This window comes from Pelobates fuscus, chromosome 4 (genome assembly GCF_036172605.1).
Source record: "Pelobates fuscus isolate aPelFus1 chromosome 4, aPelFus1.pri, whole genome shotgun sequence".
Taxonomy (NCBI): Eukaryota; Metazoa; Chordata; class Amphibia; order Anura; family Pelobatidae; genus Pelobates; species Pelobates fuscus.
Genome location: NC_086320.1, coordinates 79,109,631 through 79,130,082, shown reverse-complemented (window position 1 = coordinate 79,130,082; position 20,452 = coordinate 79,109,631). Strand labels below are relative to the sequence as shown.

The 20,452-nt window shown below is 42.5% G+C and overlaps 1 protein-coding gene across 1 annotated transcript in view; it reads left to right on the top strand.

Moving 5' to 3' along the window:
- Positions 1 to 20,452, top strand: part of KCNB2 (potassium voltage-gated channel subfamily B member 2) — a 212,644-nt gene that overhangs the window by 184,819 nt on the left and 7,373 nt on the right. The window lies entirely within an intron of this gene.

Here is a 20,452-nt window from a genome sequence, read left to right as displayed (position 1 = left end):
TAAAATTGGGTGGGATCGTTCCGGAGATCCCTATTTTTTCCCATGTTGACAATCCACTTGTTGAGTCTGATTTGTTTGTCTGTTCTTTGTGATAGCTATTAAGTAGGGATTGGAGTTGTATGTGTGAGTACTGCATTGTATGCGGTGCCTCATAGAGAGAGCAAAGTTTCGGGAAGGACATTAGTGTGCCTGCTGCATGTATGTGGGCTAGGTGAGTGACGCCTATAGTTTTCCAGGGTGTTGTATGGAATGTGTGGATGCCGTGAACGATAGCATCTATTGGAGTTGCCATGGATAGTGGGTGATTAGTCTCAAAGTGCGTTCTATGGGTTTCCCATGTTTGTAGTGCCAGGCTAATCTGTGCGGGTATGTTTGGGATGGTTGGTCTAGCGTGTTTTGGTAGCCACAACAGGTTTTGAACCCGGAAGGGGGTTATTGCTAGGTTCTCCATATCTAACCATTGGGGTCTGTTCACTGTTAAAAGGTGCGGTAGCAAGGAGGCCAGTACTGCAGCTTGATAGTAAGATTTGACGTGGGGGAACGCCATCCCTCCGCTTCTCGCGGGGGCCATCAATATCTTTTGTGAGATCCTCGCTTTTCCCATACCCCAAGTGAATTGTAGCAATTTCGTTTGAATGCTTTTGAAGTACGAATTTGGTGTTCTCAGGGGGAGGTTCCTAAAGAGATACTGGAGTTTCGGCAGAATGGACATTTTTATCGCTATTATGCGTTCTGTCCAGGACAAGTATAATTGGCCCCAGCTCTTCAGTATTTCCGTACACTCATTCCATACTCTAGTGTAGTTAGAGGGGAACATATCGTTTGGGTTTTTAGTGAATGTTAGGCCTAGGTATTTTAGATTCCCAGTGCGCCATTCAAAAGAATATTTTTGTTGTAGTCGCGTTAGTGCCTGCGGCTCTAATCGGATTCCCAGTGCTTGTGTCTTCGTTGTGTTAAGGGAGTAGTAGGACATCGTCCCATATTCTGTGATAAGGCTCATAATGTTAGGTAGGGATTTTTCGGGGTTTGTTATATAGAGTAGTATATCATCTGCAAATGCGCTAATTTTTATTTGGTTCCCGTGCCATTTGATCCCATCTATGTCTTGGTGGTTTCTAATCGCTACGAGTAGTGGTTCTAAGGCCAACACATATAGCAGAGGGGATAAGGGGCACCCCTGTCTCGTGCCATTCGTTATCTTGAAAGTTTGTGACAGGAACCCCGCTTGTAGTACTTGAGCTGTGGGTTGGGCATATAAGGCAAATATCTGATCGACAAGTTTCTGTGGGAACCCAAATTTTCCCAGCACCTGGTTGAGGAAAGGCCAGCCCAGGCGGTCGAAGGCTTTTTCAGCATCCAGTGCTAGTAGGAGGCCGCCTGGGCCTGATCCTCTCATTTTCTCTAATACTAGGGATAGTTTGCGGGTATTGTCCATCCCCTGCCTCCCCAGGACAAACCCGGTCTGGTCGTCGTGGATTAGAGTCGGGAGGATTTTGCTCATTCTGGTCGCTAAAATTTTAGCATATATCTTGGCATCCGAATTTAGTAGTGATATGGGTCTGAAGTTTTTGCATTGGTCTGGGGTTTTTCCCGGTTTGGGTAAGGTCACAATTGTGGCTAGGAGCATTTCTGGAGGGAGTTTTCCTGAGTTTGTCGCTGCCTGAAACACCTGTACCAGCTTTGGGCCAAGTATGTCAGCAATTTTTTTATAATACAGGTTAGATAGCCCGTCTGCTCCCGGGGATTTCCCTGTTGGTAGTTGTTTTATGGTAAGTAGGACCTCATCTAAGGTGATCGGTTCTAGGAGTTCAGTAATTTGGGGCTGTTGGATTTGTGGGAGGGGAATTTTTGCTAGGTATTCGCGTATTAAGGTTTCGTTTGGTGGTTTGGTATTGGGTTGGTCTTGTAAGTTGTAGAGCGTTGAATAGTACTTCGCAAATTCCTGAGAGATTTCTAGAGGGTTTTGTATTTTCTTGCCATCTGTGGTATTTAAGTGTGCTATTCTGGCTGATGCTTGTCTCGCTCTTAAGCGGTTTGCTAGGTATTTAGTGGCCTTCCCACTATGGTGGTATGCTGTTGCTTTAAGCCTGTGTAGGTAGTAGGCAGTTTTGGTGGCGTTGATTTCTGTTAGTCGATGTGTCAGATTCTGAACCTGTTGGGCTAGTGTTGGTGAGGGGCTCAGTTTGTTTTGTGTGGTCGCTATAGCTAGTTGTTTCTGGCATTCTAACTGTGTCATTTGTCTATTCTTATTTAGGTAGGAGGCCCGTTTAATAAAGAGGCCTCGGACAACTGCCTTGTGCGCTGACCACACAGTTTGTTCAGATACTTCTCCATTGGAGTTGTGTTGGAAGTAGTCGGACAGTTCTTTTTTAGTCTGGAGTAGGAAATTCTGATCGTATAAGAGCGATTCATTTAACCTCCATGTCCCTCTCCCTTTAAATTGAAATGAGTCGAATAGTTCTAAGTACACCGGGCTGTGGTCCGACCAGGTTATATCCCCTATGGTGCAGGTTGAAACTTGGGCTAATGTTGGTTGGTCTACGTAGAATGTATCTATGCGGGTATAGGTATTATGTACTTTGGAGTGGAAGGAGTAATCTCGTTCCCCCGGGTGTAGTGTTCTCCAGCTGTCATATAGGTTATGGAGCATAAGTCTTTTTGTTAATGTTTTACATACAGATACCATCTGTTTCTTTCTTGCCCCCCTGTGTTGTGCTGTCGTGTCTTCTTCGGGAGATGCGATGAAATTAAAGTCTCCGCAGAGAATCAGGCCGCCTAGTTTGTGTTGCTCAATCTTGTGTAATAAGCGTCTGAGAAATGTTACTGCGCCTGTGTTAGGGAAGTATGCGGAGACCAAGGTGTATTGGGTGTTGTTAAAAAGGCCTATCAGGATGATGTATCTGCCCTGGGGGTCTATAAATTTATCCTGTTCTACAAATGCCACATTTTTGTGGATTAGGATAGAGGACCCTTTGGTTTTATTCGTCGATATCGCGTGGTATTGATTTGGGAATAGTTTCGTGTACAGTTCCGGGGTTTTTGCGGCACTAAAATGTGTTTCCTGTATACAGGCTATGTCTGATCCTTTGTTTTTGAGTTCCTGCAGTAGTAGCCTTCTCTTGTCCGGGGTGTTCAGCCCCTTAACATTATAGGTCACGATTTTCATGATTTATATGCGGATTATTACAGTGTGCTATGATTATGTGCTCAAAGACCAGTTGTGTTAGTAATGTATGGTTAATACCCCTATCCATAAATAAAACGCTGTGTATCTGCTTAGTAACCTGAGTTTGCGGGCAGTTTTTTGCTTGCCTGAAGGAGGGTGGGGTGGGGATGAGGAGGGGAAACAAAACTAACAGTGGGTGGTGTGCCCATTTCGGCGCCCAAATCCGGGGCCTTTTCCCGCGGCCTATCAAGTAGGCGCGGTTGGTGGGGGGGGTGCAGGTGAAAATGCCTAACATGTCGGTCATTCACCTGGAAACCTTAGAGCAATTACATTTGTAAATACATAAACCTTTTAGAACATAAACTAGCAAAACATAAATTTCGTCCATGCCACACACAACTTTAAGTGTTGAAAACAATTAAACCTCAATGGTGGAAAAGATTTTCGCCGTCTACACCAATTTTCAGGGTTGTGTTCTGGTTGGTATTGGGCAGAGTCAGAGTCTAACCAGCATGAGTTGCTGCTATATTGCCAGTTCACAAAAATTGGTGCCATGTAGGATCGAGGCATATATGGCGTCGTCTAGCGGTATAAAGTGTGTAAACTTTCAGTCATGTGTGTAACCTTTGGTACTAAGTTTGTGGTGTGTATGGTACATAGTTACGTATATCCAAGCTGGCTCACTGGGGCGTCCACTCCGGCGACATTCTCGGAACCTTGCTGGATGGAACAGATGGCGTGGTAGGTAGAGGTATTCCCCATTCTTTCAGCTTTTGTAATCCTTGCGCCAACTCTGTGATTGAGTGAATTGAGTCCTGGTGTGAGATCAGGAGTTTGGCTGGGTATCCCCATCTGTAGTTTATGTTCTGTTCTCTTAAGACGGTGGTGATGGGCGTTAGCGATTTCCTAAAATGGAGCGTTTCCGCCGACAGGTCCGCAAAGATTTTAATTGTTTTATATTCTTCTGGCATGCCTGCATTTCTGCTAGCCCTCATAATTTTTTCCTTGGCGTGAAAGAAGTGTATCCTGGCTATTACATCTCTTGTTGCTGTTGGTGGCAGATGCTTTGGTCTGCGTAGTCTGTGTGCTCTGTCGATGATCAATTGGTCCGGGTGTATTTCAGGCGTGAGGGCCTGGAACATTTCGGAGAGGTAGTTGTGAAGGTCTGCATTCTGTATAGATTCTGGAACTCCCCGGAATCTGAGGTTGTTTCTCCTGGACCTGTCCTCAATATCTGCCAACTTTAGTCTCTGCGCCCCCAGGATATCATCCATTTCCTGGATCTTGTCTGCCAGACTATTATGTGCCACTGCGTATTCATCCATTTTGTTTTCGATCTGTGCTGTGCGGGTGCCTATCTCCTGTACCTCTTTACGGAGTTCCGATGCCAGTTCTTGAAGCTGCATTTTCATGATTTGCTGTATATTATCTGTGACTTCTGCCATTAGTGCGCGGATGCCTCCTAGTGTCAGCGGTAAGTCCTCTGCCGTGCGAGGAGATGTTGTCCGCGGTGAGAGGGAGTTTTCCCGCTTCTCCTGGTCGCCGCCATCTTGCGCTGGCTCCAGGCTCTCTCTTAGTTTGGAGGCCGCGGTTTTTGTTAGGAAGAAAGAAGCTCGTTCAGACTTCCCAGCTTTGGTTTTTTGTCTCTGGGACATGGTAGCCTCTTTTCTCGTGTTGCTTGCAGGTTTTTTGCTCAGTATTCCGGTTATTTTTAGCTCTTTTGGTCTCGTCTCGGCGGAGCTGCTCTTACATGCGTCCGACCAGCTCCAGCGTCAGGCCACGCCCCCTTCCACCTGCATTTTACAGGGAAACACAGAGAGGTTAAGGCATGGAACCTCCCCATGTATTAGGCTGAAGGCCTATATTTTACGTTTAGTCCTATTACAACTGCTATAAATTGACAGAATGCTAGCTCGGCTTACTCATTTGGATACACTATAGACACTCTTCTAAACAAGAAAAACAAAATAGAAACGAAGAGACGTCCGTACTGAACCAAATATTGGCATATCCAATTCATCTGTCCTAGATAAAAATAGCTTTTTAAAAGTGGGGAAATAGTTTCACATGGATTGCACTGGCCTTGAAGATTACAGATATGTATTGAGCATTCAGTGGCACTAAAAGCATCCAAGGATGCATGCTTTTACAAATAATATTAATACATGAATAAAATAATCTAAAAATAATGTCCATGCTGCGACCAATCTATATTTTGTCACTGATGACTCATCACTTTGTCAGTCTTCTATTTAAGGGTCAATCCATCGCATTTAGCATGAGTTTTCATTCCCTTGACTCGAAGCCATCGTATTCTTATTTCTCAATCTTAAACATTCCCCTAATTTATTACTTTATTACAATCCGGTTAATTTTAAAAAAGAAAACACAGAGTTTCTCATATTCTTCATTCTGACATGCAACAAAAATAACACAAAATCTCTTCATCATAAACATATCATTGTATTTATTACGGCAAGATGTAGATGCACTGCTTCATAATTTTCTAAAAGTAGAACAGTTGCCATAGTAACCAATTTTCTCTGTGAAGTGTAATTAATAAGGAAGTAGGAAAGTACATTATATACATACATATTCTGCTGCCTTCAAGAAATGAAAAAGTTGCAGTTACATGTTAGATCTAATCTTAACCCTTATAAGTGCCAGATGGATACACAACTCTTCTTCTAAAAGATATGTTGTAAATCCTACCAGCACCCACACAAGGCTTACCATTTAAACAAAAAAAGAAAACTACTCAGTTGTGGCATCTCATCATTTAGATGACCAAAAGCCGTACACAAAATATATATGTTAAAAGGACACTATAGTCACCAGAACAACTACAGCTTAATGTAGTTGTTTTGGTGAGTATAGGCCAGGGATAGGCAACCTTCAGCACTCCAGATGTTGTGGACTACATCCCCCGTAATGCTCTTACATCTGTAATGCTGGTAAAGCATCATGGGAGGTGTAGTCCAAAACATCTGGAGTGCCGAAGGTTGCCTATGCCTGGTATAGGCAGTCCCTTTCAGGCATTTTCATGTAAACACAGTCTTTTCACTTCCTGTCAGACCGGGTAGGGGAACACGAGCTCCTCTACCACGGTCTGCCTGCTTGGCCATGCACATCCCCTCCTGCCAGTCACTCTGTAATTGCGCCGTGCGGCCCGGTATCCCAGTGGGCCAGTCCGGCCCTGCTTGAACACTACAACAAATTTTGAAGAATATTACCACTTTTTACAATTTTCATTTGAGATAACGTACAAATGTTTTTATATAGATAGAGTGATCCAGGAGCTTGGAAATAGAATAGAATATAGTAATAGATAATCAGACAAATACTGTAATATCAATTAAAATATCCACATAAATACAAAATATAAAACAGCGGCTAAAAAACTCTTAAAGGATAAAAAGAGTACTCGAAAAATCAAGCCTTAGTCCTGTATAGCAGCAATAGATGGAAGTTTAAATCAGAAGTCCAGATAATAAATAAATCAGTCCAGGCATATAAGCAGATAAGTATTGCACAAAGTATAATAAATATGTATCATAAAACGCCTATGATCTGCCAGGAAATAAATAGCAGAATCAACTTAAGGTGTTTATGAATCACTCTACTTTCATATAAAAGGAGGAGGAAAGATAAAAATTAAAACCAAAATGGCATAAAAACTGACTAGTTAGTATCAGGAACTAACAGCCTAATTGATAATCTTACAGTCTGAGAAATCTAGGATGGCTGCCAAGAAACTGCAACTGTAGTATCAGAAATAGATATACAAATTAAATCATATCGATACTAAAAGTTGAATCCGTGTGACACAAAGATAACTTGTAGAAAATTATGGTTTAAAAAGAAAAAATTACTTTATTGTGAAAAATCCGTATTAGTAGTAAAGACATAAAAATAATGCATTAATAGTTTGCTATCAAACTGTTCCAAGATGGGAGAAAGTAAAAAGACCGAATAACCTGTACAGTCCCTCTGGATGGCTTTGGATGATGATATTCTCCTTCCAGATGAATATTGCAGCAGGATGGCGTCCGCGCTCTTTGTTAGGTCACCTTAGGGCTGAGTCTCCAGGGTGATGTCAGGCAACAGTTGTAGAATATCGAGCCCAACTTTCTCCAACAGTTCTCTCCGTGTAGGTTACAGCGTTACGCGTTTCATAGGGTACTGTCCTATTTTGTCAGAGGCATAACCTTATCGTGTTCCATATCGTCATTGTCCTATTCCCTCTTACCTAGTCTCTGATATAAACACTTTTCTGGCTATCAGGACGCACTATCACTATAAATGTTTTTATATCGTTTTTGTTAGATCTTACTTTACTTTATGTGTGTGTGCATTTGTGTGTATTCTTGTTTTTACAAAATCATATTGGTAATGAAACAGACATCTTGTCTTTCCCAAAATGTTAACAGCTGTATCAATTTTCTTTTTTTTACTTTTTATTTGGGCATGTGAAATAGCTATTACTTCACCTTTGAGTATTAAATAATGCATAACTCAAAGTCCAAATACTGTTCTGCCATCAGCACATATCTATTTATAGTCATACAGTTAGTCAGTGTGTGTTTGCTCTGTAGTTAATAAAACTATTCTCATAGGAATATGTGAATCTCATTACTCATGTTAACAAGAAAGGAATCAAGGCTAATTTTTTTTTTTTTTTAAATGGGAAAAATACTTTTATACAATGCTAAAAAAAAGTAACATCTATACAGTGACATAATTTATATTTTAATAAATGACAACTTCAGTTCCTTCTACCTTCAAAAATCTTAATGACAGGACAAAACCTAATATAGTCTACAAATTATATTTGTACCTCTCTTTATAAACACAACTTTAGTTTAAAAGGGCTCTATAGTCACCAGAACCACTACAGCTTAATGTAGTGGTTCTGGTCTCTATTGGATTTTCCTGCAGGTATTTCAGAGAAAAGGCCGTGTTTACATTGCACAATTGCCTCCCTATGCTTCCTATGGGAAAGCATTTTGATTGGCTGAGATCATTAAGATTGATGATCTCAGTCAGAGGCAGAGAAAGGCTGTTTTAGCCGCAATGAGGCCGGCGCAGCGTGGGAGAAAATGTGAGTGAAATCACCTTTTCAGCTCGTCCCGAGTGGGCCGGTCACCTAAACAGCCACACCAGCACTAAGTTATCAGGAATACATGTTTATATCCCTGTCACTATAGTGTTCCTTTAAAATAAAGGCCATCGCATTTGTTAATATGATGAGCTACCAGAATTGCTAGTGAATGTATAGCTTAAACACATTTAAATAGCATATGGTCTATGCCCTCTACTACCAGTTACAGAACTCTGACAATCCAGTGAAAAGACAAAGCAGGTGAATTTTCCTATGTGTTATTCTTCTCTCCATCCCAGCAACTGCAGAACAGGCACATGCAGTTATAGAACCAACACCAGTTAGTCATAAACTTGCTTTTGTGTCCAATCATTCCATTCAAATTGTTCAAAAATGTGAAATGTAAGTAATAATGATTTATTTAAATGGGATCCAGGTATTAATAATCAGATTTATTTTTCTGAACAGAAATTCCCTAATCGTTTTTTGTTTTTTTTCTTTGTTTCTGAGCATGGATTTCTGCAGCATTATTTTGTTAGCAATTTTTTTGTTTGTTTTCACAAATCTTTATTAACCCCTTAAGGACACATGACATGTCTGACACGTCATGATTCCATTTTATTCCAGAAGTTTGGTCCTTAAGGGGTTAAATAATTAATTATAGCCAGCATATTAACCCCTTAAGGACCAAGCTTCTGGAATAAAAGGGAATCATGGCATGTCACACATGTCATGTGTCCTTAAGGGGTTAAACAAAAGGCAGCTGTAAATATCGCTATTTTCCAAGTTATTGCTACAACAAACCTAAAATAGTGAATGAGCTATACAACAGTGAGAACTGCATAGTAAAAGGAAAACAGGGTGTAAGACATTATTATTTGCCTATATAATATGCCTATATTTAGCATATATAAACCTCTGTGTATTGTATTAAGGATATAATAATGGAGACCTAATTGCATTTACTATTGTGTAACAAAGACAATAGGGATACCTAGAATGCAACATTTCTCATCATTCATCCAGATATAACAATACAATGATAGGCTTGCTTACGCATTAGAGCAGTGTCGGCTTATTGTTTGGCACTTCATTGGTTGTGGATTACATTACCTATGATGAAGAGCCAGCACTGTGGATGGCCTTGTAATTAACTTAAAATCTAATTAAAAATTACTGATTAGTAGGAGTCTGCAAAGACAATAGAGATCACAGAGTGGCCATAAAAATGGATCAAGGCACCCTATTTCTATGTATACTGGGTTACCATTGCCTTGGTAACTGTTACCATGACAGCCAGAAGTATAGCAGATACACTATATTTTGTTGTTATAAGTAGTGGTGTTACTATAGTCCAATGGGAAAATACCTGGTTTTGTGCACCAGAATTAAAAATGCATGAAGGCTTAGGAAGACCACCTGAACAATAACACATTTATTAAATACAATTAAAAAACATGTTAAAACATACACAAATTGGGGGGTGCAGGCAATTCTACCAATGATAGCAGAGCCTGTGAAACCACATTCTATTTTTCATTAATCTAATTGTACTGTATGTGCATAATTACAGGTATCAGCAGACTACAAATTTCAGTAAGGGCAACACTTGGTCTCAGTGGTCTAATTTACAATTCCATTTTAGAAAATGGACGCCCAAACACAATTGCTGTTTGTAAAATTAAAATTTCCCCTGTGAAAAACACATGCACTGCATGTTACCATCAACACCTGCAGCAATTCCGCAAGCCCACCATTAACATACAGTTGAGTGACGTGTCATTTCTGACATTTACTTTGAAGGATCTAATTTGTAACTGCTGGTAGAACCTTGGAGCCTTTGAATATTTCTTTTTACTGTAGAAACTGCCACTACGCACCACTACTCCTTTGGGTGTTTAATTAACATTAAATCCTGCTTAAGGACTGGCGCAGAATATTTTGGTGTGTTTATTTTTTATTTTTTTTGAAACAAAGTAATAATAGTTATGACAGAATAAACTATCTAAGCCTTATTTTGTGTATGTAATTCCCCGGGCTGTCTGATCTTGCTGTAGTAAAAAGATATAATAACAGTATGCCTATTTGTGTTTAATAAAACATGTGTGATTTTGCCTTGTGAGACGTGTGATACCAATCATGCATTAATAACTGTTGTTATTTATGTTCTAAACACAAAAGTAGCTTTTCCTTCTTTTTATTGAGTCTCAAACAATTCTTTACACTGGGCCCATGTGAGAATAATTTGATACAGGGCCCAGTGGTGTATCCTGGTTTTGTGCTGCCCTAGGCAGGACAAAACTCAGACCCCCCCCCCCCCCGCCACCGACCCCCCTCCTCGCCACACCACCCCCTCCCCCGCCTTCCAAATACACACATTCACTGACAGATACACATACACTAGCTAACAGACACACACTCACTCACTAACAGACACACACTAACAGACACTCACAGACACACAGACACACTAACATACACACACAGACCCACACTCACACACACACTAACAGACACACTAAACAACACACTAACAGACACAGACACACACACACACTAACATACACTCACACTAACAGACAAACCACTAACAGACACACACTCACTCACTAACAGACACACACTAACAGACAAACACACACTCACAGACACACACACTAACAGACATACAGACACACACTCACACTAACATACACACACTGACACACACTCACACTAACAGACACACACACACTCACACACACTAACAGACACACTAAACGACACACTAACAGACACAGACACACACTCACACTAACATACAAACCACTAACATACACACACACTCACGCTAACAGACAAACCACTAACATACACACACACTCACACTCACATTAACAGACACACACTAAGATACATACAGACACACACACTCACTAACATACACACACATTAACATACACACACTTTTTCTTTAAAAATTCAACCCCCCAGCCTCCTTACCTTTGGGAATGCTGGGGGGGGTCTCCTTTTCCCCGAGGGTCCAGTGGCTGCTGGTCAGTCGGGCGGGCGGCGCTGGCAAGGGAGCACTTCCCCTGAGCTCTCTGCTCAGCTCCCTTGCGTGCCGCCTGCAGAGTGATACCGGGAGCCGGAAGATGACGTCATCTTCCGGCTCCCGGTATCACTCTGCAGGCGGCGCGTGAGGGAACTGAGCAGAGAGCTCAGGGGAAGTGCTCCCTCGCCAGCGCCGCCCGATCAGCAGCCCGCCCGGATTGTCAGTTAGCCGCAAGGCTAACAAGGTGTTTGCCTGGGCATTTGGGGGTGGCGTTTTTTGCCGCCCCCTGGAAAATGCCGCCCAAGGCAAATGCCTTGTTTGCCTCGCGGCTAATACGTCCGTGACAGGGCCCATACTAACAACGATACTTGTAGCCTCTTCTGCTATAACGTTTAACTGTCACAAAATTATTAATTAATTTGAAGAAAAATTATATTACAAAAACAAAAAATTAAAATGGTGAGAGATTTTCGTTCAGGATATAATGAATGTGTACAATGTAAGAAAATATATGTTGACTTGGTGTTGTCCTTAGAAGTGCTTTATGATCATAGGAGTTCTCCGGTGAAGAAGGTAAAATAGGTAGAAGCTGGACTATCATCTCTATTAGAGGCTATTAGCAGAGCAGGAGATGAATTCTAAATGAAACAGAATGTGCAATAAAGGCACTTTAAAACCCCTTAAGGACCACGCTTCTGGAATGAAAGGGAATCATGACATGTCACACATGTCATGTGTCCTTAAGGGGTTAAACATCTGTCTGTTCAGGAAATGTGTAGGAAGACTGTGTAAGTTACATGTAGGGAGGTGTGATTAGGGCTGTATAAACAAAGTGATTTAACAGTTTGGCAAATAATTGAGCAGTTAGACTGCAAGGGCATGATTTATACTTTTGATCTATACACCAAAACACCCAAGCTAAAGTTGTTTTGGTGCCTATAGTTCTGATGCAGCTGCTTTACACTGGGATAAGTGGCATCAGAATGATTAGTTAAAGGAACTTTTCAAGCTCGATAATCACTACAGCACTTTTCAATGATTATATTGCCAAGAATGCCCTGGAGACAGTGCTGGCGCTAGCATAAGGCGGCACAGGCGGCTGCCTTAGGGCACGCCAGCCCAGGGGCGCAAATGTCTGGGTTACCGGCAGGAGGGAAGCACGCTGAGCTCCTCTCCTGACGGTTATTTTTGTAGCTTGGCCGAGCGCCAGTAGCTCGGCTGCCTGGCACCAGAGCAGGGTGGCAAGCAAGGGAGCTCCGTTTACATCTGCTCTCTTCCTGTATAATTTCCTTGTGCGCCCCACAGTGGTGGCTGGGAGCCGAAATGTGATGTTACATTACGGCTCTCAGGACCTGTACAGGGCACGTGAGGGAGTTATACAGGAAGAGAGCAGATGTACATCAATGCTGCACTAACCACCACACAATACTGCCCCGTCCCCTAATTCTGTTCCTATCCCCCCAACCATAGCCCCAGTCCCCCACAATACTGTTCCTATCCAACCCCACCACAGCCCCAGTCTCCAACAATACTGGCTGTACCCCCCCCACTAAGCCCCAATCCTCCACAATACTGTTCCCATCTCCTCACTAATGCCCCAATCCCCTAAAATACTGCCCCATACCTACCACACTAAAGATCAATCCTCCACAATACAGCCCCTGTCCCCATCAGAATAAAGCCCCAATCCCCACACAATACTGTCTCTATTCCCCAAAACTACCCCTTTCTCCCCCGCTAAAGCCCCTGTTCTACACAATACTGCCCCTATTCCCCCCACTAAAGCCCTATTATACAGCGCTACAGAATTTGTTGGCGCTATATAAATAATAATAATAATAAAGTCCTTATCCCACACAATTCTGCTTTATACCCCACAGTAAAGCAAAGTGACACTGAAAGGAGCTGGTGGGGAAGTAAGAGACACAAGGGCATGTAAGACATTCAAGAGGGAATATGAAACACTAAAGGGGGTAAGCAATTCAAAAGAGGGGTTTACGAGGCACACAGGTGAAGATACTTTTTTTCTGGGTGGGGCGGCAAAATGCATCTTTGCCTGAGTAGCCAAAAATCCTTGCACCGGCCCTGCTTGGCGACCTTTTAGAGCTGGGGTGGCCAAACAGCCGTTCTATAGATCATGAATCGGTAGCAGTGCCTAAATAGCAGCAAGATATATACAGAACATCCTGGCATTATCCTGAGGCCAGGACATTTAGTATGTATCACATGTATAGCCTCTCTCATCCTGCTAGTTTGCTGAGGGGCAGAAGAATAGAAGGAGGTCGAACCATTGACAGCCACAAGAAGAGGAGGTCACTATATTGATATTTGAGTAGAAGGTGCTGAGACTCGTAACAATAGTGAAAGACATGTGCAGACTGCTAATGAACACACGTCCTGCTTCTCCCTCTGAATTTGGTAACCCTGTTGTAAGCAGTAATTGACAGTTACAGAATTCTGGTAGGGTCTGAATTTTCTTAATGACGAGCACACTGTAAGTTTAGTGTGTGCTTTTGGGGGATGTTTTTAATGCACATCACTTCACATGTGCTTTACCCCTTCAACTATACAACAATATTTATTCTGATCTACTTTAACATCCCATGCTCCCCCAATAACTCTCACTGTCCTGCCACTGCCCACTCCATCTCAACGCCCACTATCCTACCACTGCCCACTCCATCTCAACGCCTACTAATCTGACACTGCCCACTCCATCTCAATGCCCACTACCCTACAACTGCCCACTCCATCTCAACACCTACTAATCTGCCACTGCCCACTCCATCTCAATGCTCACTACCCTGCCACTCCCCACTCCATCTCAACACCTACTAATCTGCCACTGCCCACTCCATCTCAACGCTCACTACCCTGCCACTGCCCACTCCATCTCAACACCTACTAATCTGCCACTGCCCACTCCATCTCAATAGCCACTATCCTGCCACTGCCCACTCCATCTCAACGCCCACTATCCTACCACTGCCCACTCCATCTCAACGCCTACTAATCTGACACTGCCCACTCCATCTCAACACCCACTACCCTACAACTGCCCACTCCATCTCAACACCTACTAATCTGCCACTGCCCACTCCATCTCAACGCTCACTACCCTGCCACTGCCCACTCCATCTCAACACCTACTAATCTGCCACTGCCCACTCCATCTCAACGCTCACTACCCTGCCACTGCCCACTCCATCTCAACACCTACTAATCTGCCACTGCCCACTCCATCTCAATAGCCACTATCCTGCCACTGCCCACTCCATCTCAATGCCTACTAATCTGACGCTGCCCACTCCATCTCAACGCCCACTATCATACCACTGCCCACTCCATCTCAACGCCCACTACCCTGCCACTGCCCACTCCATCTCAACACCTACTAATCTGCCACTGCCCACTCCATCTCAATGCCTACTACCCTGCCACTGCCTACTCCATCTCAACACCTACTAATCTGCCACTGCCCACTCCATCTCAATAGCCACTATCCTGCCACTGCCCACTCCATCTCAACGCCTACTCATTTGACACTGCCCACTCCATCTCCACACCTACTAATCTGACACTGCCCACTCCATCTCAATAGCCACTATACTGCCACTGCCCACTCCATCTCAACGCCTACTAATCTGACACTGCCCACTCCATCTCAACGCCACCACTATCCTGCCACTGCCCACTCCATCTCAACGCCTACTAATCTGACACTGTCCACTCCATCTAAACGCCTACTAATCTGACACTGCCCATTCCATCTCAACGCCTACTATCCTGCCACTGCCCACTCCATCTCAACACCCACTATCCTGCCACTGCCCACTCCATCTCAACTCTTACTAATCTGATACTGCCCACTCCAGACTAACTCCCATTATCCTGCCGCAGCCCACTCCATCCCAACTCGTACTAATCTGACACTGCCATCTCCACTCCAACTTCCTTAAATCTCCCTTTACTTATTCTCATGCCACTACCAACTCCACTCCAACACACACTATCCAGCCAACCCCCATGATTTATTATTCCCTGCCAGTGTCCCAACTGCCACTACCCAGTCTCTCTTTCCAAAGCCACTGTCCACAGCTAATCCTACTCCTATCCACATCCTTAGGACAGTAGATTCCTCCTAGTATGTAACTCCCATTGCCTAGAATAAACACGGACCAACACCAAAAGTTATTAATTGCCAACTAGCAAGTAAATAGCAACACATTCAAGGTCACACACTAACATGTGGCACAACAGTTTCCCTGCATTATCTCCATTTCCCACAGTGTGGGGATGAACGTATGTACGTGTGTACGTGTGTGTGTGTGTGTGTATGGGGGAGTGTGGGTATAACTGCATGTATGTAAGTATGTATGGGGGAGTGTGGGTACATATGTATGTGTGGAATCATGTTTGTATTACTGGGGGGGGACTTGGGAGATTTAAATTAAGGAATTTTGGGGTAGAGGGCATATGGTATGCGAAATATATTGGTGCTTTATAAATGTCACTAATAACCTTAATATATAATAAATTCATACAGTGGGGGCCAGTTACATTAAAAGGCTACCACTGATAGTATAAATAACACCGTATCTACCCCAGCATCTTGGGTCATTACTGCAATGCTAATGTGGTGGTACATCATGTTAGCCTGGTCCCAAAAAAAGTAGATCCAGTGTCGCTAAACTTTGGCCACCCCTGTCTTATAGACAATTTAATACTGGTTTGACAACTTACTTGGATTCCACAAGTAGCTTCTATTAGATTAACTAAGCTAAGCCCTGCTGGGCTAACTCATTGGCTGACATTGCTAGCTGAGCCATTTGAACTATTCAGAAAAGGGAAAAAAATTGAAGAAAATAAAATTCACATGTCACCCGTAAACAATGCTTCCCCAGTGACATCACAGAGTGGGGGTGAGCAAATAGCTATTCATCTATTTGTTTTATAAAATACCAAGAAGAATAAGTAATTATGGTGTCTAAATAATTTTCTACCTATAATGTGTAGCTCGACTGCTGGCTGGGGTCAGTTAGACGTCAGGTTACAAAGTGTGAATGAAAAAAAAAAGGACATAAACTATTATTATTTATGTCCATTAATAAACTAATTAATTATACTAAATGTTTATTAGAATTGCTTAAGAAAGAAGAGCCCTAAGATAAGGCGGTCCATAGTCTTACTTTATACTTAGGGTTATCATATCCACCATGTTTTCTGGAAAAAATTTAATTTTGTCATATTTATGAAAACGCATGAATAGTGTTGCCATGCAGTATGTATAATGCATATTCTGCAGGATTCTTCATTGCATAATTACTTAATCTTATACACCTTCTTCTGAATTCTACATACTACAGGGCATCCCTTTTCGTGTGCTACCCGTCAATATGTATACGTGATATGTGTCCCTGAAAACATGGTGGATATGGTAACCCTAAATATACTTACATTTAAAACAGAAGACAAAGAAACTTTAAATATTGGTTATTATGTTGTCGATATCTACTGAATTGCCATCTTTGAAATATAGAGATGGGCAATTATATTTATAATAGAAAAGCTTATTTATTTATTATATATAAAATGAACTGCAAGTTTATCAGGTTATAGTCCAGCCCTTTCTTGTGATCACAGTCTGGTTCCTCTAGAGACCTTTACTGCTTACTAGGCATCAGTAACTCAGCAGGTCCCTGGTGTCCATAGAAGAGTGAGCATTGCATTTATTTAATATAGAACTAGATTTATGAGAGACCATATTGATATGATGGCAGACATCATTACTGGTCTTTCAGAGGTTCATTTTAGAGGAAAATGTACCTTTGTGATAGGCTATTGTCTACAAGGTTTGCATTTAATAACTCACGCATTACCATGCAATTCATATTCAAATCATCGAGTAAGGACGTCTCTTTTAGAACTGCACAAACTTTCCACATGATTATGGGAGATGAGGGATACCTACTGCCGAGAGACATGGGCGTCAGTCCCATGACTTAGACAATATGCTTACAATTCCTATTTAAAACAATGGAGAATAAGCCTTGAAATCTGAGACAAAACGTAAAAGGTACTGTACAGATAAACCATGCAGAGAGATGACTTAGATTACAATATTTCCTGCATTAAAAGTATTTTGTATCAAAATATAGAAAAAGACAGTTTTATAAGCAGTGGAAACTACATCATTTTTCATATTTCACAAATCTGTATTTGGGTACAATTGAAATATTAAAAGGGATTCTATAGTGCCAGGAAAACAAACCCGTTTTCCTGGCACTATTGGCTCCTGCAGTGCCTCCCTCCCACCTGCCTTCCCTCCCACGACACTGAATGGGTTAAAACCCCTTCAGTCACTTACCTGAATCCAGCACTGATGTCCCTTGGCGCTGGGTCAGGCTCCGCCCATGCTCCTCCCCTGCAGACGTCAGCCAGCTGGGGAGACCTAATGTGCATGCGCGGCAATGGCCGCTCTCGCATTACGATTTCCCCATAGGAAAGCATTTTTCAATGCTTTCCTACAGGTAAAAATCTGATGCTGGAGGTCCTCATGCAGAGAGTGAAGGTCCGTTTCGATTTTGGAAGTCCCTCTAGTGACTGTCTGGTAGACAGCCACCAGAGGAAGAGTTAACCCTCAGAGGTCATTATTGCAGTTTCTCAGAAACTGCAATAATTACCACAGTAGGGTTAAGGGACATGGGACATGTCAATGAGCTGAAGTGGTCTGGGTGCTATTGGTGTCCCTTTAATTTAAAAAAAAAACCAGCAACATAAACGTCAATCACTCTTCTAAGGCTGTTCTATAATACTGTAATAGCATTATTAATATTTAGAGCACGTCATAACGGCCCATTAAACAGTACAGTTTAGTGCGTATCGTAAATTCATTACCTGGATCTAGCCATCATGCTACAAGTCTTTGCACAGCTCCCTCTGGTTTTCTGTTAAAATATTTGAAGTGGTTTTACAACAAATGGAGCTCTTTTTGCTCCCATATCCTACCTCCATTGCTCTCTGAATATAATTGCCATCTAAGGTCAGATGGATTTGAGTTGGATAATGCGGATATTTAATTTGCGTAATAGTGCAGATGCAGAGAGGGTGGGCCATTGTTTTGGTCCAAAATGACCTTTATAAAACCAAGATATGAAATGAGCTCTTTTGGACCAAAAAGTTTCCCTTCTCTACTTCCAAAGAGAATAAATCATTTAAATGTGCGTAATACCAATTTACTAACTGAATATATATTTGGAAATGTTTGCTAGGTGTGTTTATTATTATTATTATTATGTTACTATTTATATAGCGCCGACAAATTCCATAGTGCTTTACAATGGGTGGACCAAGAAATATGTAATTATAACCAGACAAGTTGGACACACAGGAACAGAGGGGTTGAGGGCCCTGCTCAATGATGCTTACATGCTAGAGGGAGTAGGGTAAAGTGACACAAAAGGTAAGGGAAGTATTAGGGAAATAGATTGGTAGAATGGTATTCAGTGAAGACTTAGTGTGGGGTTTGGAGCCATTAACAGTGTAATTGATATGCTTTTGTGAAAAAGTGAGTTTTTAATGATTTTGGAGCCTCTAACACCTCATTCATTATAGACTGCAATAGTGCAAGTTGGGAGTACGTAAGACCACTAAGAAGCGGATTGCAGTAGTCAAGGCGAGAGAAGACAGTGGCATGGACCAGCATCTTAGCTGCATCTGGCGTTAAGTAGGAGCAGATGCGCACAATGTTTTTAAGATGGAAGCGGCAGATTTGGCAATCGAATGGACATGAGGGGTGAAGGAGAGGTCGGAGTCAAAGAGAACACCTAGGCAGCGAGCTTGCGTCGTGGAGCTGATGGTAGCACCATTAACGTGGAGGGTGACAGAAACGGGGGTAGCAACACTTGAGGGAGGAAAGACCAGAAGTTCTGTTTTGGACAACTTGAGTTTAAAGAAGTGGGCAGCCATCCAGTTAGAAATAGCAGAATAGCAGAGAGGCAGTCAGAGACACTAGTCAAGAGGGGCTTGGAGAGAGAAATAAGGGGAGGACAGATAGATTTGCATGACATCCGCATAGAAGTGATATTGGAAGCCAAGGAGAACATGAGTTTACCAAGGTTGTCAGTATAGATCGAGAACAGTAGGAGACCAAGGACTGAACCTTGGGGGAAAGCAACAGATAGAGGTTGGGAGGAAGAGGAAGAGGCAGAGCCAGAGAAAGAGACATTAAACGAGCGCTGGATGAGGTAGGAGGAGCACCAGGAGAGAGCAATATCTCGTGGACCGGGATTACGAAGGATGAGAAGAAGCGGTTTATGATCAACAGTATCAAAAGCAGCAGAAAGGTTAAAGAGAATTAGGATAGAGTAGTGACCATGAGATTTTGCAGTGAGTAGATCGTTTGATACTTTGGTCAGAGCCGTTTCCACAGAGTGCTGACCGCGGAAACTGGACTGAAGTGGGTCAAGCAGAGAAATGGACTCGAAGAAGTCTGTCAATCTCACATACACAAGTTTTTCAAGGATCTTGGACGCAAAAGGCATTAGCAAGATAGGGCGGTAGTTGGATGGGGAGTTAGGGTCAAGGTTGGGCTTTTTTAGACTCAGGGTTACAGTTGCATGTTTGAAGGGTAATGGGAATATGCCAGAGGAGATGGAGAGATTAAGAATTTTAGTGAGAGGCAAAGCAGGAGAAGGAGGCAGAGTATGGATGAGATTTGAGGGAATAGGATAAAGGTAACAGGTGGTGTGGCGGGAGGACCCGAGCAGATCAGAAACCTCTTCCGCTGTAGCTGGTGTGAATGCATATAGAACAGCAGAGGGAGTGAGGGGAAATATTGTAAGGGGAAGGTAAGCGATGAGATATCTCTTCCCTGATTGTAGAGATCTTGTCAGTGAAGTAAGTTGCAAAGTTTGTGGCGGTTAAGTCTGTAGGAGGAGGAGCAACAGGACGAACCTTGGGAGCATCTCGAAGGTGGGTCAAGTGTGCAGGACAATAACATGTTTAGAGAAGTGCAGTCACCTTCTCCTGCTTCCCTACAGCATCCCTGAAACATTTACAGGGTTACTATTAAAGTGAGAACTACAAAGTGAACGTCACATAAAAGGCCAGAGTAAACAAAGCATAGCTAATTTAAACAAAGCATAGCTAA